This window comes from Dermacentor andersoni, chromosome 3 (assembly GCF_023375885.2).
Source record: "Dermacentor andersoni chromosome 3, qqDerAnde1_hic_scaffold, whole genome shotgun sequence".
Lineage (NCBI taxonomy): Eukaryota > Metazoa > Arthropoda > Arachnida > Ixodida > Ixodidae > Dermacentor > Dermacentor andersoni.
The window spans coordinates 187,202,284-187,223,419 of NC_092816.1; the positions used below are offsets into that span (position 1 = coordinate 187,202,284).

At 45.9% G+C, this 21,136-nt stretch overlaps 1 long non-coding RNA gene and 1 other non-coding gene across 2 annotated transcripts; both read left to right on the plus strand.

Moving 5' to 3' along the window:
* Positions 1 to 17,866: 17,866 nt before the first annotated feature.
* On the plus strand, positions 17,867 to 17,941 carry TRNAS-GGA (transfer RNA serine (anticodon GGA)). The gene has a single exon. It is a non-coding gene; the product is annotated as a tRNA-Ser (tRNA).
* Positions 17,942 to 18,499: 558 nt separating this feature from the next.
* LOC129383035 (uncharacterized) lies at positions 18,500 to 20,685 on the plus strand. Its single transcript, XR_011893179.1, has 3 exons — positions 18,500 to 18,676; positions 19,436 to 19,516; positions 20,450 to 20,685. It is a non-coding gene; the product is annotated as an uncharacterized lncRNA (long non-coding RNA).
* The last annotated feature ends 451 nt before the right edge of the window (positions 20,686 to 21,136 follow it).

A 21,136-nucleotide genomic window follows, 5' to 3' on the forward strand; every position in this document is an offset into this window, starting at 1 on the left:
TGGTCTACAATTCGGGTCGTCTACATCAGGACGCCGACTGCCTGTCTCGTCATCCCATCGATGTACCGGACGGTTATGGGGATGTCGCACCGATCTGCGTTCTTTCGCTCTCAGCCTTGCAAGACATTGGCGCTGAACAACGACGCGATGAGTCGTTACGCTCCATTATCGAACGCCTGCTCTCTGCTCCATCTGACCCATCCCTTCACATCTTTGTACTACAAAATGGCATCCTGTATCGCCGCAACATGCACCCCGATGGGCCCGAGCTCCTAACCATCATTCCGTCTCATCTGCAACAGATTGTACTGCAGCAACTGCACGACGTTTCCACCGCTGGACACCTTGGCGTCAAGCGGACACCGAATTCGGCGACGGTTTTTCTGGCCCCGTCTAAACCGCTCTGTCCAGCGCAATGTAGCCGTGTGTGAGTCGTGTCAACGCCGAAAAAGACCAGCTGGGCCTCCTGCCGGTCTGCTGCAGCCTTTGGATATACCGGCCGACCCTTTTTTTCGCGTTGGCCTTGATCTCCTCGGACCATTCCCTATATCCAAGGACGGAAATAGGTGGATTGCCGTCGCTACGGACTATACAACTCACTATGCCATTACTAGAGCTCTACCGACCAGCTGCGCTACAGACACCGCTGATTTCTTGCTTCACGACGTTATCTTGCACCACGGTGCACCTCGTCAACTTCTCGCTGATCGCGGCAGATACTTTCTTGCCCAAGTCATCGACGACCTACTTCGATCATGTGCTACTAAACACAAACTTACTACCGCTTACCATCCTCAAACTAACGGTCTTACCGAACGCCTGAACCGCACAATAACTGACATGCTAACAATGTATGTTTCCTCCGATCATCGCGACTGGGACATTGCTCTACCATTTGTCACGTTCGCCTACAATTCCTCGCACCACGACACAGCTGGCTATTCCCCCTTCTATCTCCTCTTCGGCCGTGAGCCGACTTTGCCTTTCAAGACTCTCCTTTCGACCACACTCGACTCGCCGACAGAGTACGCTCGGGATGTAATAGCCACAGCGACCCAAGCACGCCAGATTGCCCGCATTCGTCTTTCTGCTTCACAGACACGCCAGAAGTGCCGTCACGACCAGCGCCATCACTATATGAACTACGTTCCAGGTGCTCTTGTGCTAGTTTGGTATCCAACTCTGCATGTTGGTCTTTCCGAGAAATTCCTCTCGCGATACTATGGCCCTTACCGCATCCTTCGCCAGGTGACCCCCGTCACATATGAAGTGTCTCCGCTGAGTGCCACGGTGCCTTCACCTCTCTCTGACATCATCCACGTGAGCAGTCTCAAACCGTACCTTTCTCAGACCCATGAGCCGCACCAATCAGGTGCTTTTTCCGACGGGGGTGATGCCACAGTCGGTAATGTGGAAAGAAGACGACGCTGATGGTCGTCTTGGAGACGACGAGGAAGTGTTTAGCAGTATCGATGCTCTACGCTTGTTGGCTCAGCCATTAAAAGCCACCTGTAAATAGACGAACGCGTCTTCCTTCCCGTAACAATATAATGATGTCTCGCATGCTCCATGCTCATTGACAATTAATGCGCCGTACTTCCAGCCCAAGAATTCTGCGACCTCGGGCTTTGCCAGTAGGACCTAACTATGCTATCCTAACTGTGCAACCCAGTTGTGTTTAGGCCAGGGTGCCTTATTTTTAAGATATTGTCCTTGTTTTGCGAAATAAATATTAGGAAGGAAACATACATATTGGCACCTGGCAAACGGAGCTCCAGAACCAACCATAATCGATCTATCCAAGCTTATACCGCTCAAACTAATAAATTCAGGTACTCCTTCTTCCCCAACGTGATTGAAATATCGAACAAGTTACCGATGTGTGTAGTGGAACATACTGATCTGTCCCAATTCAAACAAACTCTGGATGACTATTTGTGCGAGTGCGCCGCTTGATTCCGATGTATTCTGTGTTTGTAATTATTGCACATGTTCTTTTCTTTTATATTTTTTCATAACCCTCTCTGTAAGAACCCTCGCAAGGGGGTTGACAGTATTGTTAAATAAATAAATATATAAATAAATAAATAAATCGTATGTCTTCTCGAAGTTACTGAAGATATCGAGCATTACTTTTTGCGATTTACGAGTAGTAAAGAACGGTGAGCGCTTGCTGCTCCTCTGTGATCACGCAACCACTGCCGCTGGAGGCGATCTACCTCGCTGGAACTGCAGCGACCGCCCCTTGCATTCTTTGCATCGAATAAAGTGCTATCGTCTCTTAGCCACTTTAACTTTATTGTTACATTAGGTACTAGGAGAGCAAACTTGCCGCCATCAATTGAGCGCCCGAGCAGTTTAGAGAACCCTTGAAAATCGAACAAACGCCACATTCTTCGTCGCTCTGCAATGGTAGGTCCCGTCATTGAGGCTTTGCCATCTTGGCGCGTATAGTAACGACGATCGTACTCTTGAAGTTAATGATTATGGCCTCCTTGACTGCAATAAATCTGTGGTTTGAGGTAAGCCAATAATAAGGTAGTAGGAAAGAAACCTCAAAATGGTAAATGAATATGTAAAATGAAATTATTATTGTAAATTTAAGAATTGAATGCGCAAGGTATTAGGCAGTCATGAAAGTGGAAAAGCAAATATGCTCATGTAGATGTGACACTTTGTCTTTCAATCGTGCTTTTCCAATGAACTTGGAAAATCTTTTTTCTACATTTTTTTTCTTGGCTGCGCTGTACACACTTTAACGTTTGCGTAATTTTGCTATTCTCTTACTAAATATGTTCTAACAAGGACCGTTTTCCACGAAACACTGTACTGAAAAACCGACGGATGGCCTTTTGTTAAAGTTTGAAGAAACAAAGGCATGCAGTGGCCACCTTCAACAGACTCGCAGTAGGTCATAAGAAGACAGACACTTTCATGTCCTGCCATATTTCTCGAAAACGCAGTTCTTCAGAGGAAATGCAGCGAAGAATGGCACAAAAGAAAGCATTGTGAGGCATTTCACTATATAGACTTCTTCCATGGCGATCCCGTGGCCGCCGCCATGTTTGATCACGTGGTGACGCGGCCATTGCTTGTCTCAGCCGCCCCCGTATTTGTGCATATGCAACAGATGTGCATGACGCCGGCGCGGCTTCATAAACCTCTGTAGATAGTGAGTGGGTGGGCGACACGAAGCTTTGGCCACAGCTCCAGACGATATGTAAGCACTTTCGGAGCCCACTACTCTTTGTCCAAACGACACCAGCAACATATACGGCGTCTCTACGAAAAGCGGGGCCATAAATGTGTTCCTTTGTTACAAGCTTTCAGACATTCAGCTTATAGAATAAATCAATGTCACTATCTTTTCATGATCCTTCAAGCAGCGGCTTGTCACGTTTCTGAATCTGTAACCTTCCTCGTTGCGGTCACTATCGGAGTGTTTATTAAGGCGAAAGCCTTAGACGGCTCTAGGGACGAAAAATCCGTTGTGCATGACGCCTGTGCGGTTTTATAAACCTCTGTTCCGGTGGGTATCAGAGGCAATGAGTGGGTGGACGACACGATGCTTTCGCCACAGCTCCAGAGGACATGTAAGCGCAAGAATTCATGGCACCAAAGTTCATAGGGAATCGAAGCCTCGATCTTCGGTGGGAGTCGAACACACTTCCTGTGGTGTTAATTAGGGCGAATTTAATAGAGACCCACGACCTTGTGTGTGAGTCATCTCTCTACTTGGTGGGAGTCGAACCCACGACCATTTATGTTGATCAGGGCGAATTAGGCCATCAATTTCTTTATAAGAAAGCGTGAAGCCGAGTCGAAGAAGCAGCAACGTGACCTGTGGTGTTAAGACAATGTTAATTAAGGCACAGTTAAGATAGAGTTCATTAAGCCACTCGAACCCACATCACCTTTGGTGGGAGTCCAACCCCCTTAGAGATATTGGCAAACCGCTCATATCTCCAAATTGCATTCCATTGCCATCGCGAACGTCGAGAGTCGAACCCTCGACCTCTGGTGTTATTGAAGGCGAAGTGAATTAAGGCAAGGTTAATTGAGATATAGTTATTTAGACACCCGAACCCACGACCTCTGGTGGAAAACAGTAGGAAGAAACAACGCATTAGAATAAAAATTGTCAAGTAATGCAATGAATGTCGTGTGAGTGGGCAGGCTTTCGCCGTCATCCCCTTTGACCTTATGCTAAAGTGAATGTCAGCTTTTTCTGCATCTTCGCTAACGGGTAAGATGATTCGCAATGGATTTGTTCATACTGTCGACTACGCTCACAACGTTTTGTAAAAGCTGGTAGCAAAGATGAAATATCGCTAACTGCTCGCTTACTTTATGGACCGTCAGGAAAAGTGCAGCTTCGAACATTCCTGTGCTGTCGCCGTAACCTATGCTTCGGCGCATTGATTCAATAGTGCGCGAATCCACTCATTAAGGATACGTGACGAATAGAGTGGGCGGTCGTTTTAGCGTCAGTTAGTGGAGGTGCCTGTAGGTAACTTGCTGGAATGTTATTATGCCAGCAAGCGACGCTACTCGCTTTGTCGCTGTGTAACGAGCAGTACGATTTCTTGCGGTCGAACTGCGTTAGAAGTCGTTTATTTAGAGGTTAGTCATCAAGCGTTAAAGGGTGAGTTAATGGTTTTTTTTTCTTAATGAAAGCCGGGCATCGCAAAGGGCAGGCAACACAGGCAGTCCTGTGTAGCAGCGGTGGGGGACCTGAGCCATGCAATTTAATTACATTAATTTCCTCTGGAACTCCACAGCTTAGAGCATGAATGGATCACAGTGCGTTAGCATACACCCAGCTGCATCTCAGACAGTTGATCGCAGAGTAACGGGGCAGAAGCGGTACTGGTTTCGTATTCATGCGCTTTCGCTGACGCAGTGCTCGGCGCGTCGCCAAAAGCACCATCTCGCTCCTCTAGAGCAAACTGTTCCCCGAAAAAATGTTTATGATTATACTTAGAAATGCAAACGCGCATTCGCCAGGCAATTTTTTCTTCCCGTAAATCTGAGCTTGAGGAGTTCTACAACTAGATTCTTTTCTAAGCGGATGCTTTAAAAAAACAAGGGGAGGGGGCGATACAAATGTGATGGGTTGGCTAACATTCGAGGATTTGGTTCATGCGCCCGTCTGGTCGCAACAAGCGCGTGTCGCCGGTGGCGGTGGCAAGCTTGATTGGGACTTCATGGGAGGACGTCCAGGCTGCCGTCATCATGAGTACATTTAGGAAGTGTTGTATTGCCGACGCGCTGGACGGTACAGAAGACAACGCATTCCGAGAAAACGAGAGACAAAAAAAATCTAAGTGTCCTTCCACTCTGTGAAGAACGACGACCAGCGAAGCTGCGTATGTGAGCCACTTAAGGGCGAATTTAACCTTCGTTGCTGGTCGGCCCGGCGTTGCACTATCTTCGAGATCGGCCCACGTATGGGGAGCGCTTAACGCCTGCGTCACCTCTGCCGTGGCTAGAGCGGGTATTGCACTATCTTCGGCATCGCCGCACGTATGAAGAGTGCTTAACGCCTGCTTCACCTCCGCCGCTTGACGGGCCGGTATTGCACTACCTTTGGGATCGGTCACGTACGAGGAGTACTTAACGCCTGCTTCACCTCCGCCGTCGGTCGGCCCGGCATTGCACTATCTTCGGGATCAGCCCACGTATGGGGAGCGTTTAACGGTTGCATCACCTCCGCCGCTGGTCGGGCCAGTATTACACCATCTTCTAGATCAGCCCATGTACGCGGAGTACTTAACGCCTGCTTCACTTCCGCCGCGGGTTGGCCCGGCATTGCACTATCTTCGACATCGGCCCATGTATGGGGTGTGCTTAACGCCTGCTCGACCTCCGCCGCGAGTTGGCCCGGTATTGGACTATCTCCGAGATTGGCCTAAGTACAGGTAGTTTTTTTGTTTACGACACGAAAATTTCCTTGGACGGTAGAGGTATACAGCTTCTCTGTAAAAATCCAGTGATCTCGACATGGATGATAATGATAACGCCTTGCATGCAATAAGCTGCCCTAGATGTGCCGCTATTCTCGCGTCTTCGAAATAAGCATGATTTGAGACTTCAAAAGATCAGTGTTTTTTTTTTTTCAGTTTATATTGAAGGATATGTTCTTTTCTTTCTGGCTTTTGATTTTTGGGTGTGGGCTTGGAATCGTGGATGCCTTAGATTGGAGTAAATGCTGTATGCCCTTTTTGCAATTGCTTATTATTTCTCCGTCGTATTTTTCTTCAACACAAATGATTTCTCGAAAGTCCAATTGGTCCGTCTGCACTTGCTCTGAATGCAACAATTTAATTTTCCAATCGACCTCAGCTAAATGTTTCATAACAATTGTTGGTTTAGTCTTTCGTGGAATAGGTTGGTTTGCTAGTTATGGGAGGCTTCTGATTTCATGGCTTAATATTTATTTTTGTGTAACCATTTAGTTCTACTTTACTGTTGGTGACGGTATCAGTCATGGTGACGTACGTATGCAATTTCATGCGCGAGGTGATAAGCTGGCTGCGGTAACTTTGTTATCATTTTGATTACTCATTTTCGAACTTACACGCATATTCAGAATTCAATTTTAACATGTGCCTTTCTGTTCTTTATTTTTATTACTTACATATTTGGTATTGGTTTTCCTACAGTAGGCGATCTTCCGTACTAGGGATCCTATTTACTCCACTATTAAGCATTTTTTCTGTAAAAATTTATTCTGGCTTTACGATTGTGATAGTATCACTCATATTGTTTTTTCTGTTCTCCTATTAGTCGCTTCTTCGTAAATCCCCAGTGGCGGGTATGTGCCTTAGTAGTTTCAGAGTCAGTGGCCGCCGCAGCAGTAGCTCATCGAACGAAAGGGTTCCACTATTTCTTTTGAGACCACCGAGCACAAACAAACGGTCTCAGGAATGCCGATGACTCGTTTCTGGTTTCGACGCCTACGACGTGCCGACGACGGTGGGTAAGTTCGAGCACTTCCGCGGCTTGGAAAATGTGAGCCTGAATGCATAGAGCGCGCTTAGATCGGGCGTGACAATATGACCTATGTGCTGCAAAATTTGTCTCCTTGTGGTTACCTCCCTACGGAAGCAACGGCAAGAAGACAGTGGCCGTGAATGCCCTATGTATTTCCTTTTATTGCGAAAGCAATACTGCTCGCACTTTCGGCCCATCGGTGGTCGTCGCACCTCCTTACACAGCTGCGCGTCACGTGACCATGTGACGTCACGCCAGACCGAGAGACGGGGCCCCAGCTCGCGGCGTCGATGGTGGAGGCGAAGCCTTGCGCGCCGCTGCTGCGGCGCTACCGAGAGAGGGCGCTCGCTGGTGTGACGTCACGCTAGGAGGATAAATGGGGCTACAGCTCGGCTCCTCGCAGTGGTCGGCGCGCTGCCTTGCGCTATGTCGGATGATGTATAGCCATATGTTTAACAAAGGGCAACCATGTACACACCATCAGCCGAACCAAGGCGCTGCCAAGGGTATTGCTTTCGCAATCTTCCAGGCTTAACCAAGCTAAGCCTTCAGCCAATTTTTTATTCTGTTACGCTAATCCATTTTGCGACAGTAGCCTACGTCCTATGCCAACAAAAAAAATAGGTTGAGGACACTTAAGCTTCGTTTTTAAGAGTTGAAAGCGAAAGCAATTGAAGATTCCTGACTGCTTCTCACGCTTCCCGGCAACTGGAGCGTATTAACCGCAATGTTCACCGGGAAACCCTGGCCGTGAACGCTATGCACAAAGGCGGGCTTTCTGGCAGAAACGCGGCCTCTTGCGTCTGCCGCGATGCGGCTGAGGCGAGCACAATCTGGAGGTATTATTGCAAGAAACCGGGCGCGCCGCTCCGTGGGCCACAAGGCACTGCTTAAATGATATTGCGCGACATAAAAAACGACACGGACGTGAGAGAAGACGACACACCAAGCGCAAACTTTCAACTAAATTTATTGTGCCACTGCGTCATCTTATACATGGCAGGCAACGAAGATCGCGCATGCGCTTACAAGGAAATGAAGTGCCAATTCATGTAACATGGTTACGTGTCATGTGATGCCGCGTCCAAGTAACTTAATTCTTTTTCTGTGAGAGCAAGAGACGGGAAGCTAACACACGCATCACCCAATTTCGCGATCATCTGCGCTTCAGATATCTCACGAATGAGCTGCGTGCTGCCACGGGAAACAATCGTGCATTGATCCTCAAGAGGCTTGCACCCATGATCGCGACAGTGGATCGCCAAGAAACCACCAGAGCCGTTTTTTACATTGTTGCTGTGTTCGCGGAGCCGGTCATTGAGGCAACGCCCAGTTTGTCCGATATATTTCTTCCCACATGAAAGCGGGAGGTTGTACACCACCCGGTGTACACACTCGACAAACTTTTTTCGGTGATGCTTTCTGCATTTATCGGAAGGGACGGCATTTGGATCCGTCAGCCTGCAAAGCCTGCCGAGCTTGTCGGGAGCAGAAAAAACAACTCTTACATTCGCCCTTTGGGCAATCTTTTTCAAGTTGTGGGATATCCCGTGCATGTAAGGTATGACACTTACTTTAGGGCGTATGCCAGCAGGGGCATCGGCAACTGACTTCTGCGTACTGGATCGCGCTTCTCTTAAGATGCGTTCCGCGACAGACACTAGCATCACCCTAGGATATCCAGCCAAGGACAACCGTGAAGTTTGCGCTTCTAAGCTTACGTCCACAACATGACAGCAGGACTTGCTAAGGGCATTCTTGAAGCACAAACTGATAATGGCCCGCTTAACAAGCTTTGAATGTGCGGACGTATACGGCAGAAGTGGTTTGTTGGCTCGCGGCTCATACGACCAACACGTGTGGCTGTCCTTGAAATTCAGGCGAAGATCAAGAAAACGAAGAGACCTATCTACCGGCATCTCATGAGTAGTTTCAAGGGGGACTAAGCACTTCTGAAACGTTTCTAACGCTTTGTTAGCTTCCAGAATGAAGGCATCACAAGAGCAGTCAATGAAAATTAAAAAGTCATCAACGTATCTAAATCTTTTAAAAACTGCAGTGCCTTGCACTTGTAAAGAAACGTCACGGTCTAAGCAGGATAAAAACAAGTCACTAAGAATGGGAGCAATGCAAGAGCCAATACAAACTCCGCTCTTCTGCAAAAAAAATTGGTTATCCCAAGTGATAAAGGTGGAATTAGGATACATCTGTAAAAGTTCTAAAAATTGACTGCAAGACATGCCGGCCTCATTCTGGAAGGAAACAGCACCATACTTATCAATACATTGCTCAACACAGGACAGTACGCTTCGATGCGGCAAGGAATAATAAAGATCCTTTACATCAATAGAAAACGCCTGAAGACCACGGTCAGAATGTGACTTCAAAAAATCAATCACAGTATCTGAGCTCTTAACGAGGAAAGGGTCGCTGACAGGCAGAAGGCCCAAGAAATTGATACTTGGCAAAAGCCGTTGGGGGTGTTTTTACAACAAAAGTTGGGCCTTCTGCCTGTCAGCGACCCTTTCCTCGTTAAGAGCTCAGATACTGTGATTGATTTTTTGAGTCACATTCTGACCGTGGTCTTCAGGCGTTTTCTATTGATGTAAAGGATCTTTATTATTCCTTGCCGCATCGAAGCTTACTGTCCTGTGTTGAGCAATGTATTGATAAGTATGGTGCTGTTTCCTTCCAGAATGAGGCCGGCATGTCTTCCAGTCAATTTTTAGAACTTTTACAGATGTGTCTTAATTCCACCTTTATCACTTGGGATAACCAATGTTTTTTGCAGAAGAGCGGAGTTTGTATTGGCTCTTGCATTGCTCCCATTCTTAGTGACTTGTTTTTATCCTGCTTAGACCGTGACGTTTCTTTACAAGTGCAAGGCACTGCAGTTTTTAAAACATTTAGATACGTTGATGACTTTTTAATTTTCATTGACTTCTCTCATGATGCCTTCATTCTGGAAGCTAACAAAGCGTTAGAAACGTTTCAGAAGTGCTTAGTCCCCCTTGAAACTACTCATGAGATGCCGGTAGATAGGTCTCTTCGTTTTCTTGATCTTCGCCTGAATTTCCAGGACAGCCACATGTGTTGGTCGTATGAGCCGCGAGCCAACAAACCACTTCTGCCGTATACGTCCGCACATTCAAGGCTTGTTAAGCGGGCCATTATCAGTTTGTGCTTCAAGAATGCCCTTAGCAAGTCCTGCTGTCATGTTGTGGACGTAAGCTTAGAAGCGCAAACTTCACGGTTGTCCTTGGCTGGATATCCTAGGGTGATGCTAGTGTCTGTCGCGGAACGCATCTTAAGAGAAGCGCGATCCAGTACGCAGAAGTCAGTTGCCGATGCCCCTGCTGGCATACGCCCTAAAGTAAGTGTCATACCTTACATGCACGGGATATCCCACAACTTGAAAAAGATTGCCCAAAGGGCGAATGTAAGAGTTGTTTTTTCTGCTCCCGACAAGCTCGGCAGGCTTTGCAGGCTGACGGATCCCAATGCCGTCCCTTCCGATAAATGCAGAAAGCATCACCGAAAAAAGTTTGTCGAGTGTGTACACCGGGTGGTGTACAACCTCCCGCTTTCATGTGGGAAGAAATATATCGGACAAACTGGGCGTTGCCTCAATGACCGGCTCCGCGAACACAGCAACAATGTAAAAAACGGCTCTGGTGGTTTCTTGGCGATCCACTGTCGCGATCATGGGTGCAAGCCTCTTGAGGATCAATGCATGATTGTTTCCCGTGGCAGCACGCAGCTCATTCGTGAGATATCTGAAGCGCAGATGATCGCGAAATTGGGTGATGCGTGTGTTAGCTTCCCGTCTCTTGCTCTCACAGAAAAAGAATTAAGTTACTTGGACGCGGCATCACATGACACGTAACCATGTTACATGAATTGGCACTTCATTTCCTTGTAAGCGCATGCGCGATCTTCGTTGCCTGCCATGTATGAAATGACGCAGTGGCACAATAAATTTAGTTGAAAGTTTGCGCTTGGTGTGTCGTCTTCTCTCACGTCCGTGTCGTTTTTTATGTCGCGCAATATCATTTGAGCAATGGACTACCAACTTGCCCGGAATGCTGCTCTCATTAAGGCCACAAGGCACTCGCGCATCGGCGCGCTCAAATGGTGGACGCTGTGGCCGGTCTATGTATGATAGAAACGCTGCAAAAGGCGTTTCTTTGACTTTTCTTGTAAAAAATATGTTCTCTCTTATAGTCAAATTGCAATCCAACGCTATCATGTCCGTAGGTTGTGTGTATGTCGAAATTTGTGATTTTTCTGCGTATTCTAGCTTGAGAAATTTTATTAGTTCAGTAGCTTCCTTACACCACGTGGAGGGTCTGGGTATGGGTGGTTCGAAAATGTTTTTGCCGAAACGATGTCTGACGCCGGATTTTCATCGGCACTGTGCCCGCAACGCTCTCGCGTTAAAATATCAGTGATGACACGTGCAGAAGGAACTTCCGGCAATGCACGCACTGATTTATGACCCGGATTAAAGTTCTGCCTTAATTTGCCACTAGCTTCACACAGCCATAGACTTTACACATCGCCGCTTTCATATCCATACCTGGTGTCTAGAAATTGTCGTTATTCTAAGTTGTCAGAAATACGGTTTATGTTATAGAACTATTACTCAAATACTCCCATGCGAAAGAGCGCTTTAGTGGATGGACATATGGATTATGGATGGGTGGATAGATAGACGGGTGCTATGAGCAGCCCCTTTGAAATGGTTCGGTGGTGGGTGGCCGGCATGGCCATCAAAATTAAGCAAATATTTATGAATTTATCCTTCTTTCCCCGTCTGCCTGATCGCGCTCTTACGAAAAGAGGGAGCACGGAGAAAATATTGTAGTTTGACGGCCAGTGCAAAAAAACGTTTGCACGATTCCATGTTATTATAGTGACAACCCTGAAAGATAGTCACAATGGTTTCAGCTTTCTTCATTGCAAAATGTCTAACCGATACACTAGGTCCAGGCTACAAGGTGACCAAAACGGTTAGCGGTGACCGCCTCCTTGAGGTTCGCGATAAGCACCACAAGCAAGGAAAACTCTCCAGTCTAGTATCATTCACTGATGTACGAACCTCCGCGACACCACACCGATTGACGAGCACATCCAAGGGAGTAATTTCTGTTGGAGACCTTTTCAACTTGACAGAAAAGCTCCTCGAGGGCTGGAAAGAAGAAAATGCGACACAAATACAACGAATAAAGATTAAACGAGAGAACATTGGAATTCCCACGAAACCTATAATACTTTGACTCTAGTACCATCCCAGAAACACTACAAACAGGATTCACTAAAATCCGAGTAAGATCGTATATCCCAAACCCGCGTAGATATTCGAAATGCGAGATGCTCGGCCATGGCTCGCAAAGCTGCTGAGGCCGACTGATATGCACAAGATGTATTGACCATGAGCACGCTTCTGAGAACTGTACTGCCGCACTCCAAATATCCAAACTGCGATGGTGACCATATAGCATATTCTCGAGCTTGCCCTGCATGGAAAACAGAAAAAGATATAGTCACACTAAAAGTAACAGGAAACATCTTTCCAAGAAGCACGGAAGCGTGTTTGATTTCTCTATACCGCAGCGTATGCTTGTGCGGCGCTTAAGGGGGTAAGGCCGCAGCAGACTCCGGCATGGGCGTGGCCCACAGGGTGTGAACGTGACAGTGCCACCAGCTCCCCAGGTGACAGCAGCCAGCGCTACTATGCCATCTATGAAGGAGGGCCCATTGACCATGGTGGCCTGCAAGGCCCTGCTTCTCTGTACAAGGCCTACCCTGAAATCACCCCGCTCGAATGAGCGTAAGTCCAGTGCTTCCCAGGAGTAGACGGACACAACCTGCGACTCGGGTGCACTTCGGTTCTCGCCACCGTTCCAAAAACAAACCCGTATCATGGCGCCGAAAAAAGGCTCTGTGAGCTAATCTTTCTAAACAACACAGTATAACAGTCTTTCAATATGGACACAAACAGTCTACAGTGGAATGTGATAGGTCTTCTCAACAATATTGATGAGGTTAAAGAACTCTTGCGCACACTTTATCGAAATGCACTGTGTGTTCAGGAGAAACATTTAAATGATACACAAATTTTCTCCTGTAATATGCTATTTTTCGAAAAGACCGTGACGACGCTAACACCTGATTTGGCGGTGTAGTCACAGTTGTCGACAAAACCGTTGCTTGCCAACACTTGCCGCTTCAGACACCTCTCAAGGCAGTGGCAGTGTGAGCAATACTGTTTAATAATTTAGTTGCCGTCTGTTCTCTCTGCATGCTGCTAAATTATCACCTAAGCAAAACAGAATTCTATGGCCTTATCGACCACCTTTCTGAACTTTAGCTTGCCGTCCTGAGACCTCAATGTTCACAATATTCTGTGGGATAGGCTCCCAGTGTGATACGAGCGGTCGACTTATCGCAAACGTTTTCGGGACCTCTGGTGTGCGTTATTAACAAGAGAATGTCCACCTACTACAATATCGGTAACAAAAGAAAGCTTAGGGCACACTGCACCGGTATGCAACAGCGGAAAATCTCTTTTCGTTTAAACATACCAAGTCACAGGGATGGCGCACGATACGGTAGGTTAAGGGCCAAACAATGAAATCTTCCTTATCTCAGTAAGGAAGCCTTCATTGCGGTGAGGCTACCTTATGTCACTCTGAAAGCTTCCTTACTGAGGGGCCCTCGGTGAAGGCTTCCTTGGTGCTTCCTCGGCATAAGGTAGCTCCAAAGCTACCTTCATGCGTCCTTACGCCACTCCTGGCACTGAACGAGCGCTTCACCTCACTGCTTAACCACGTGACGCTTGCTTGCGCATGCGCGCTGTCGCCCACCTGCGGAGAAGCGCGAGCACGGTACGTCTTGCCAGGCATGTTCGTTTCAGTCACGCGTGCGGCATAAAAGCGTTGCTAGGCGTTGCTAGGCGTTGCACGACGACGACTTGCCAGCGTTGATGGAGCACATCAAGTTTTGCACCGTGATGCGCTAATTTCTTTAACTTTAGTAAACAAAACTAGAAGAAAGCGTCCACGCTTCTCTATATTAGCTCTTCAATTTAGAGATTGTGCGACGATACAAGATTTTCTTATAGAATAATGGTGTTCGCGTAAAGATTTTAAGAGATAATCTTGAACCCAGGCATGCGGCAACCGCTCCTTACGCGAGGACGGGTGAAGGGAGCTTTCAGAGTACGCTTGCTTCCTCCATCGGTCCTTCGCTGTAAGGAGGCCTCACGTAGGGTTAGGAAGCGCTCGAATGAAAGGAACGTTTCGTTGTTTGGGCCTAAGAGAGAGGGAGAGATTTCTCTCAGGCATAAGTTCCTATACCCACGAAGCTAACATATGTAATTAGCTCAGAACGCTAAAGGGGTAGGAAATCCAACCTTTGCCTTTGGTAGATAGCCAAGGGATAGCGTTGGAAGACCAGGCCGACGCCCTTGGCATACATCTGCCGCGTATATCCAACTTCATACATCACCCTGAACCGTTCCTTAAATGGAAGCAAGTAGCAGAACTCATGTCACTAGATCTAAAATGCTGACCGAAGCAACGGACAACTGTCATTTTTATGTTGCGGAGCTCAAGGCTGACCTGAGCGGATGTACGAGCTCTGTACCTGGAGCTGAGAGAATCTTGTATGACATGATACAATACCTACGCACAGACAGACGGATGACACTACTGACGCTTTTCCACTCTATTTGGGCTACCCGATACCTTCCATTCTCATGGAATTAAGCTAGCGCAGTGCTGGTCTTGAAAAAGAGTAAAAACTCATACAACGTATCAAGTTACCATCCACTAGCACTCACAAGCTGCTTATGAAAATTTTTCAGAAAAACTCACAAATCGCTGTCTGTTACATTCCTTTCCACTGAACAAAATGCTTGACCATTATCAGTGCGGTATCAGAGGGTCAGTCGACTGAGGGTTGGATTGAGTCAAACCAGAAAGTTACTGAGGTCATGTTCTGCCAACTTCGAATAGGCCACACGTATGGCACGTACTCTTGTCAGTTAACCCACGGTGATCTGCCTGTGTGTGGGGAAATGTGACGAAATCCTTATTGTAGTCCACGCTTTGCTTGAACGTCGCGAAATAGAAGATCAACGAAAACGCACTTTTCTCTAGCATACATGTGCGTATTCCCTTACACACAGCGTTGTTTCTTAGTAAACCCCCGCTCTTTGTCTTGAAATCAATTGTAAGTTGTTTAAATGAACTTAGCTTACTAGATGTTATACACCAAAGCGATCAGTAGCATGGCGCCTCAGAGAGGCCTATGTTGCGGCATTAGTATAAATAGCACATGCTTCCAGGCCCTTGCGCACAAGGGTCCTGGTGAGGCTGTAGTGCTGCTTGCAAATTATCAATAATTGAATGTGTTGAGTTTATTTGTCATCAATATAAATACCACACTTCACTGTAGTAATTATCATCGCTTTATTGCAAGTATGTGCTTTACACGTTTATACAGCGACTGGGTTTATGCCTCAATACTGCCGAGTTGCATCTCCTTACCGGCATTCATCAATCCATCGACCTCACAACACTATTTCTTGGTGCTCTTTGACCATATTTGGCCCTTGCACCATCGAACACTATTTATCATCATATGGCATTCTGATCTAGCTTCGAAAAGTAAGGAGCTTCTCTTTGAGCTATCACAAATTGTTTCTTTCCTGATTTCATTTTTTTAGCCCTTGATACTCACTTCTAAGCCTTCCCAATTTAATGGCTCGAATACTTCTTCCAAGCAGGCAGTGAATATCATTGGAGAGATTGTGTCTCCTTGCCTGACCTCTTTCTTTATAGATATCTTTCTACTTTTCTTGTGGATAATTAAGGTGGCTGTCGAATATCTGTAGATATTTTCAAAGATATTTACGTAAGCCTCCTGTAGTCCTTCATTACCTAATGCCTCGAGGACTGCTGGTACCTCTACTGAATCTAATGCCTTTTCGTAATCTATGAGAGCAATACAGAAAGGCCGACTGTACTCTGCAGATTTCTCGATTATCTGATTGATGACATGGATATGCTCTGTTGTAGAGTATCCCATCCTGAAGCCATCCTGTTGTTTTGGTTGACAGAAGTCCAGTGTTGCCCTTCTTCTGTTGTAAATTATCTTGGAGAATATTTTATAGAATACTGGAAGTAAGGTAATGGGCCTATACTTATTCCATTCTTTAACGTTTCCCTTTTTGTGGATTAGTACAATGTTGACATTCTTCCAGTTCTCTGGAACAATTGAACTCCTGAGACAGTTCGTATAGAGGGCCGCTAGCTTTTCAAGCATGATGTGTCCTCCATGTTCGATTAAATCAATTGTTTTTCCATTTTCTCCTGGGCGTTTCCTCGTTTCACGTCTTGCAAGGCCCTTCTAAATTCATCGCTAGTCGAAGAAAGAGCTTCTGTACCCTGTTGAATACAACTTCGACTAGAGCTATTGTGTGTGCTCTGGGTACTGAATAGGTCAGTATAGAATCTTCCGCTGCGTTTACTATATCTTCATAATTGCTGATAATGTTGCCCTGCTTATCTCTCTGGGAATACATCTTGGCTGGTCCTACGCCAAGTTTTCTGCTTGGTGATGTCATGCTACGTCCATTTTTGCTTTCTCAATCTTTCTTACGTTCTAATTTCACATATCTGTTGGTTATTCATCAGTTTTGTGAGTTCTGAGAATTCTATCTGGTCTTGTGAGTTCAAAACTTTCATTCTTTGTCGTTTTTTATTACGTTCTTCGTTACTTTGAAGAGCCTACCTATTGGTTGCCTTGGCGCGTTGCCTACCACTTCGATTTCTCCTTCGGAAGCTAGCCTAGTTACTGTTTGGTTCATTGCCTCAATGTCATCTTCCTCTCTCTGTTGAAGACTGTATATTTGTTTGCAAGTACCAGCCAGAGTTTGTCTGTTTTCCCGCCTACTGCGTCTAGGTTGGCCTTTTTCTTCTTGACCGAATTTTACTCTTTCTCTCTTCATATTGATGTGAATCCTAGGACTCACTAACCTATGATTAGTGCACTTTACCCTACCTAACTCGTCTACATCCTACACTATGCTGGGATCGGCAGAAAGCATGATACCCATTTCATTTCTTGTTTGCCAAACAGCCGAAGTACGAGACAAGTAGTCTAAGGCTGCAAATAAGGCACACTGAGCTAGTGTTGTTCATTTCTTTTGTCCTTGTCGTTTGTGTGCACTGTTTACCATACAATCTACAATCCAAACATCGTAGAAAAACATATTTCGCGTTTATTGCTGCTGTGTAAATAATAAACTTTTGCATTAGAATCGTGTTTTACAGTCCAAATTGTTTATCCTTTGGCAATATTACTTTTGGTGTGTGTGAAGGAAATCATGTTAATTTGCCTTCGTATGAGGCCCTAAGGTTAATCGGTGAGTGTATTCATTTCAAAAATCCAATTTATGGAAGAAAATCTTGAAGGCCCTGCTTCGCCAAATTTCGAACGCCAGGTGTGACAAAAGTCGTTATTTCTGCATACACCACTCACTGCGAGGAGCGCAGACGAAGGCAGACTAGTTGGCTTTAATGTGATTAGCATTTATTAGGAACTTCTCCAACTTCGCGGTTTGTATGTATGAATGTATGTATGTATGTATGTATGTATGTATGTATGTATGTATGTATGTATGTATGTATGTATGTATGTATGTATGTATGTATGTATGTATGGATGGATGGATGTCTGATTTTCCCTTTATTACATTACTTCTCTCCATCTTGCGGGTTTCCGCAGAACTACTATGTCAAACTCTTGCCGTTGCTTCGTGTTGTCGACAAATTCGACTTCGCCCTGCCATCTGCTAGCCGCCTGGTTAGCTCAGATGGTAGAGCGGCTGCCCCGGAAAGGCGGTGGTCCCGGGTTCGAGTCCCGGACCAGGACGAATTTTTCTTCAACTATGAGGCTTTTCTTTCGAGGAACCCGTATGGGTTTCCTTTGCAGCAATTGCTACGAACGGGTGGATGTCTGACTTTCCCTTTATTCATATGTATGTATGTATGTATGTATGTATGTATGTATGACCACGTCTAACCTCTGTGACTGGGTATGTGGCGCAAAGTATGTGGCAGTCTTCAAGAAACATGTTTCGCGCTAACTTCAGTCACTGGGTATGCGCCATTTTTGATAATTATAAGCAAATACAACGTACTATAACTAATTAGGTATCCATCATTGCATATATTACTAATTCCATATAAGTTATCAGACGTTTCCAAAGAATGGATGCACCCCCTATTTCTTTAGGCAAGTAACAGTGCCAAGTGTTGCAACGAACGATCCGTATTACAACGTCCAATATTGCAGAAATATTTGAGCATGAACAAAACAGCTGTAAACACAAAACCTATTTTACTACAATTCTAAGAAAACGGAGGTCTCCTTACTTAAAACGTGCGATCTTGCTTATAGTCTCCGGCTGTCGCTTGCTCATCACAGGCCCGTCTACGTGCTCGAGCTGAATAGCCCGTCTCCGCCGCCGGTGGAAGAGCCCGCCAGTTTGGACGCGGTGCACTTCGGCAGGAGGGGCATCGTCGAAAGCCGCAGCACTCTCATCCTTTCAGCCGTGGTGGCGCTGTTGGCCATACTTACTATTGGCTTCGCCCTGGCAGTCATCTTCGTAAGTCCTAACATCAGCGGGATTCTAAAGATGTCTTGGTACAGCAAGATCAGCCAACGCACTATCGCAGAATGCCTGCCTCTCCCCCCCCCCCCCCCTCATATGAGCCTTAAGACCATACTTCGCACTTCCGCGAGATCAAAGGAAGTTCATGCAACTTCTTTCGCAGGCGTAAATGCTTGCGTCATCTTTACACTCCTTTTTTCGAGATCTGTGGCATACGCATTGACTGCTCCCTAGCTTTGCCTTTTTGCTAAGGTGGAATAAATGTACTCAGTTGGTTTCTCCCGATGAAGCGGTGTGCTTTCCATTTGACAGTACAGCTAAAGAAAAGGGTGCGGTTCATTGAACAGGCAGCTTTTTTTTCTTTTCAACTGTGTTTCTACGACACAACGGAAAAGCTTGCACCCGTTGGGTTTTGTACACGAGCCGTAATAGCCGTCTGTTTTGCGCGCCTCTTTAACGCTACGCTCCCTGTACCATCACGTCACGAAGATCACGCTCGTATCTTCGCGACATATAGTGTGCTTCACGAGAATGCAGCCAGCGCAGTGTTGAAAAAAAGGAACCCCACACAAGATATTTCGATGACCATTATATTTTGGGGAGAGTGATATAAGCCCCAAACGCAGCCATTATTTTTTGAAACAAAGCACCAATTTATAACATTCGACTGTTCATTTGGCTCTGGTGCACCACAGCATGATTTTTACGGGCAACTAATTTTCTGACAATGTCATTGTTCCAATGATGGTGCAGAGAGAGCACACTTCACTGGCCTCGTTCCAGCCGTTGACTGACTTCGCGGCATACAGGAGGCAACCATTCAGCAGGGTAGAGGTGCGTAAGTGGTTTTCAGGTGCCTAACAGTGACGTGTTCACGAAGGAACAGCGAAGTTGAATTGTTGCACACGATAAACTGCATGTGCCTTGTTTTAATGCTGAGTTTACATTCTGGAGGAGCAGCACTTAGGCGAACCGTTCAGAAAAGAGCGCCGTGCACTTAGTCTTAGGGTTGGTTCTTCAGATTCTGAACTACGCTGTACCAATCTTGCCAAGTTACACCAACCTGTGCTAGGGCGCACCTAATGCTAATAAGTGGTCCGTTGGACTGAGGGAATGGATGGGAAAAGATGGGAAGCGAACGTGATAGTGTCCGGCAAATGGGGGCAGTAATAAAATTAGGAAGCTTCAAGACAAAGGACGGAGCTCAAAAAACAGACGGATAGTTGGAGATTACGGACAGAGGTGTTCGTCCAGCAATGCACTACCTTTGGTATGGAAAAAACTGCCAGCGATCGTGCGAGCAAAGCATCACCAATCGGCGCAAACGAAGTAAGCTAAGCTTCCACAAACAGGCGATCCTGCCGAAGAACAAAAGTAATATAACTTTCATTCCAATATTAAATGTAGGCCACTGTTGAAAATGCACAACGAGATAACGAGCAATCAATTCTCTAAAACTGATTGGCTGCCTTATCTCCCGTAGTTGACGATTGCGCGCACCTGCTGTCCGCTTTCATCAATTTACTTTTCATGTCAAGCAGTTGTTACCGAAAGCGCTAAACCCGTTAACATTGACAAACAATTGGCCAACTGAGATTGAACTTTTTTTATGTTCATCTTATGTTGAATGAAGTGCTTTGATTTTCGACCATTTCGTCTTCCTATCCATCTTCGGTATCGTTCTCTTCATATACTATCTTCGATGGTCTCTAGCAATTCTAAATGTTTTATTGACCTTTTCTGTCTTTTCTTTACTGGCAATCGCAGCTGGCCAGCCATCAGACAAAGTACAAATCATCTCCTGGTACAAACGCCGTAACTGCTGCGAGAGGCACGAACAATACGAGCGGAAGCTCTCGTCGTCATCTACCTCCCCAGTCGCCGAGCACCAAGCAATAACCACTTGGAATGGGCAAGGCCGGCTGGAGTATTTACTTTGCAGAAATAACCCATGCACAGCTGACCAAATATGGGATCAATTGACAGTTATCGTGTTCCCTTTACACCTTGTGTCCTCAATTTGTGTCTACTCTATGAAAATCGTTCAGGTGAATCGGTACGGAAATACCTGATGTAAAAGGTATTGCGACACGTCGGAAGCTTGAACGTATTGAACGCTGAGCTAGCAGCCTAATAGAGATAGTTAAGTGTCATCACTCGAAAGTCATAATCGGGCAAAATTTATATACAGATTTAGGGTTGTATACACATGTAAGCGAACAGCAATGAAACAAAGCAATCATAAAGTGATATCGAAATGGGAAAGCAGAGAGATAGCAAAAATATTATCAATATAACCATTGCGCGCATGTCATTTCATGAAAAACTCTGCGGAGACTAAAGTGATGAGTGTATGTGGTAGTTTAAATTTTATCATGTGGCGAACATCCTTTATTGGTCACCGCGGATCTTTTCAGCAATTAAGACTACAACAAAAGACATAACAGTGACACA